We start from the raw sequence: 4774 nt of genomic DNA on the forward strand, positions 1-4774 counted from the left end.
GCAAACTCCGCCCTGCGCCCGGGGAGGGGAGGGAGGACACGTGGCTTTGTTTATGGCCGCTTCTCGGGAGGCGGAGAGAGGTTGTTGCTTTGGCCACAGTTGCTTATTGCACAATCCTGGAAATGGGAACTTGGTGTCGCTCAGCTGCCCAGCCTCCCCAACCTTCCAAAGCAAAGTTTTGAAAAAAACAAAGAGAGGTTACCCTAAGGCGTAGTGCACCGATGTGGTCCTGTTATTATTGTGGTTAGTACTGGTTGACCAATGTAGTTGGCCGATGGAGATTCTCAGCCATCCAGGACATGGTTGTCCCAAAGGTGCTGTGGGAAGCCTCCCCCCCACTCTCCAAAGAATGAAATATTTTGGGAAATATTTTTTTTTAAAGGCAGAATATTATATTTGCCCAAAGGGAGAAATGGAGAAACATGCTCTTAAAGACAGAAAAGCAGCCCCCAAGTCTTAATAGCCCACAGCAGATGCCAGCAGTTGAAGAGTAGAGTAGAGTAGAGTAGAGTAGAGTAGAATAGAATAGAATAGAATAGAATAGAATAGAATAGAATAGAATAGAATAGAATAGAATAATAGAATAGAATTCTTTTATTGGCCAAGCGTGACTGGACACACAAGGAATTTGTCTTGGTGCAAATGCTCTCAATGGACATAAAAGAAAAGATACATTCGTCAAGAATCAGAAGGTACAACACTTAATGATAGTCATAGGGTATAATAAGCAATCAAATCATATTAGGAAACAGTCAAGTAAGGATACAAGCAACAAAGTTACAGTCATACAGTCACAAGTGGGAGGGGATGGGTGATAAGGACTGATGAGAACAGTAATAGTAGAGCTTATTGAAAGAAGGAGCCAACTATCTAGCTGGCTCTATTCAGAAGCAAAGGAAATACTGCCAGCAGAAGCCCATTCAAGACATTTCAAAACTCCTTGCAGCAAAGTTTGACAGCTAGCAAAGGCAGAATGGTAGGATTATAGAGCAGCCCCTCACCCAAGATCCAACCCAGGACGAAAGCCATTAGCCAATTGCCCAACCCATCTTCAGAACATAAGCTCCTTCATTGCACCACCTCCAGAACAGTTCAAACTTCAAAGTCATAGAAATCTAAGGATCCATCCACTCATTCAACCAGCTGCCCCAGAACCCTGGTGGGTCTGCTTCATCAATAAACCTTTCTTTCCAATCAGCCTCCATGTTGTTTCCAGTGTCTTTCTCCCAGCTTGTTGCACCTGAACCAGATGGATTTTCCTTCCAACAGTGATTTTTCAAGAGGCTTTCTGTTTTTTCCTTGAAGACCGTTTTACTTCTTATTGTTCCCACCTTCCAAACAGCTAAAGAAGCTTCTTGGATAAGAAATGAAACATCCTTCAAAGAAAAACCAGAAAGTCCAGTTGCCTCTTGAAAAAGCACCTTTAGGAACTAATGTAGTTATTAAAGGTAAACTCAGGGGTGGGATTCTACCAGTTCGCACCTATTCGCTAGAACCGGTTGTTAACATTCTAAGCAGTTCGGAGAACCGGTTGTTAGAAGAAATTACTGGCCTAATCCTGTAAGGAAGGCAGGAAGGAAACATTCTGGTGTTGCTTACAGCAACTGCCTCTCCATTAACTCTTATTACATTCTTGGCAGGACGATTTCCTGTCTCTGGAACTTCTCTGGAGTTTTTTTTCCTCCTTTGCTGGTACTTTGCTTGTGTGGAGTGACCATTCAAAGTTACAATGGCACTGAAAAAAAGTGACTTATGACCATTTTTCACACAACTGTTGCAGCATCCCCACAATCATGAGAGGCCAGGCAAGGAGATGCGTGCCTCGATGTGAGTGATGTTGAGTTGGCCATGCCCAGCCAGTCACGACCACCAAGCCATGCCTACCAACTAAGCCACACCCACAGAACTCATTACAAAATTTGAATCCCACCCCCGGGGTAAACTCCTCTTTGGGTTGAGTCCATTCTGGATTATTTTCAGAACAGGGGATTTTCCTGGCAAAAGCCCCTAAGTTGATTTGTTGCTGGTTTCTTCCAGTTCGTTGTCTGTTTTTCTCCAGTTTCCCAGGCCACTTCATAATTGGGAGATTTCTTGGTGGTCTCCATCCAAATATTAACAGAATAATATGGTTGGAAGGAACCTTGGACGCCCTCTAATCCAATGTCCTGCTCAAGCAGGAAACTTTATATCATTATAAATAGCTGTCCAATCTCGCTTCTTAAAAACTTTCAGTGTTGGAGCACCCATAGCTTCTGGAGGCAAGTTGTTCCACTGATTATTCTGTCAGGAAATTTCTCCTTAATTGTAGGCTTGATTTCTCCTTGCTTAGTTTCCATCCATTGCTTCTTGTTCTGCCTTCAGATACTTTGGAGAATAAGTTGACTCCCTCTTCTTTGGGGCAGCCCCTGAGATATTGGAACACGGCTACTCCAAATGCCAATCTTACATGAAAGTTTGACTGACTCTTGCCACCCAGCTACGCCGACCCGTAGCACTGATCAAAAGGTTACAGAAGTTTGAGGAAATTTGGGAGTTATCTGGAGCTCTTCATCTCTGCAAAAACAAGTATGGAAGATGCAGTTTTATAATACATAAATTACCCAACTGATGTTTATCAGAGGATGTTCCCAAACATCCAGAGAATATTCCACTTTACATTCTTTCATGTAGGAAGTTGGGGTGCCTTTTAAGAGTGGCTTTTGGGGGACGGTGTCAAAAACCAAAATGGACTTAATTTATCTTTATGTTTCTATTAAAGTAAAATGTATTCCTTATATTTGTTAATTTTCCTCAACAAAACTATAATCTAGTGCAGTGTTTTCTCCACCTTGAGAACATGAAAATATTTAAACTTCAGCTCCCAGAATTCCCCATCCAACATGGCTAGTTGGGGGATTTTGGTGCTGAAATTCACAGATCTTAAAATTCAGACTCAGAAAGACTAAAACCAAGAGTGAAACTTTGGGTGGTGGGCATGGGGAGGCATCAGATTAGGAGGAGAATCTTTCTGCTTATTGTTAACTGTTTTATCTACAAGGAAAACAACAACGAAACTTTCACCACACTTTCAAGATTAGTAAAAGATTGTGCTTCCTGACTTCCTAACATATAGTCACTCTCATCCATGCCACAATAGTTTCAAGATGTCATAAAAAGTGTTCCTGATTGCATCATAGAGGGGGAGAAATACATTCCTCCCTCTTGGAAGGAAGCATTTGTTTAATGGACTTCTTTTATGTAGCAATAAATTGAATAAATGTGCATGGGTCACGTGGGTAGGGTTTCTTTTCCATAAAATTAGCACTATGCCAGAGTGCCCGTGCAAGAGAAGAGGAAGTTACATTTTTGAAAAGCTGATGTTTGAGTTTGGACATTTAGACATGTTCCTATCTGAGGCTTGTTTGAAGATAAGTTGTTCTCTGATTGACCAACAAATGAAGGGGCGTGTGTTGATCCTCCCCTGTTATTGTTGAGTGGGCAGAATCATTCACACACCATAATATTCTATCCTGTTTTTCTACAGGAATACAGATTAACAGAGTTGGAAGGGACCTTGTAGGTCATCTAGTCCAAACCCCCCAAAGCAAGAGACTCTGCACCATTTCTGACAGAGGCAGTCCAGTCTCTTCTTGAAAGCTTCCGGTGATGAAGCTCCCACAATGTCTGAAGGCAAGATGTTCCACTAATTTATTGTTCTCACTGTCAGAAAATTTCTCCTTATTTCTAGGTTGAATCTCTCCTTGGTCAGTTTCCATCCATTATTCCTTGTCTGGCCTTCAGGTGCCTTGGAAAATAGTTTGACCCCCTCCTCTCTGTGGCAGCCCCTCAAATATTAGAATACTGTTATCATGTCTCCCCTGGTCCATCTCTTGACTAGACTAGCCATGCCCAGTTCCTGCAACTGTTCTTCATATGTTTTAGCCTCCAGTCCCCTAATCATCTTTGTTGCTCTTTTTTGCGCTCTCTCTAGAGTCTCAACATCATTTTTATAGTGTGATGACCACAACTGAATGCAGTATTCTAGGTATGGTCTTGCTAAGGCTTTATACAGTGATATTAGTATCTCACGTGATCTTGATTGAATCCCTCTGTCAATGCAATTTAGGACTGCATTGGCTTTTTTGGCTACCGCCACACACTGTTGGTTCATATTTAATTGGTTGTCCACTAAGGCTCCAAGATCCCTCATGGAATCACAGTTACTGCTATTAACCCTGATGGATGCAGACTGATGGATACTGTCCACCACAGACAACTAACCTCAGTATGATTTGCATGTAATTTCTCCTGGAATGAAAAAAGAATGAATTCAAATATCCTTGGCTTTCTGGATATTGTTGCCTTTCTCCCAACTTCACTTCCACTTTTGAATCATGGGCTAATGAATGGACAGTTTATGGTTTTTTTGTTTTTTGTTTTGTTTGTTTGTTTTTGGCGTGTGGTTTTTTTTTTTTTTGTATTTTTTTTTTTTGGGAGTGTAAATTTTTTTTTTTTGGCGAAACCCCCCCCGGGGGGAAAATTATTTTTTTTTTTTTTTTTTTATTTAAACCACACCTAATTTTTTTTCTTTTTTTTGTAATGAAAGTTTTTATTAGTTTTTTGAAAAAATTTGGGGGAGGAGTGCTACGTACATCATCCTGAGCTTCTGGAGGATAGATGGAATATAAATCTAATCAAGAAATATAATAAAATATATTTATAAAATATAAATAAGTATTTGTTGAGCTGTGGCCATGCAGGACTTCTTTGGTCTCCCCAATAACAATCCTATGAG

This window comes from Notechis scutatus, chromosome 3, assembly GCF_049901735.1.
Source record: "Notechis scutatus isolate UNSWTSFEM ecotype Mainland chromosome 3, rNotScu1.2, whole genome shotgun sequence".
Lineage (NCBI taxonomy): Eukaryota > Metazoa > Chordata > Lepidosauria > Squamata > Elapidae > Notechis > Notechis scutatus.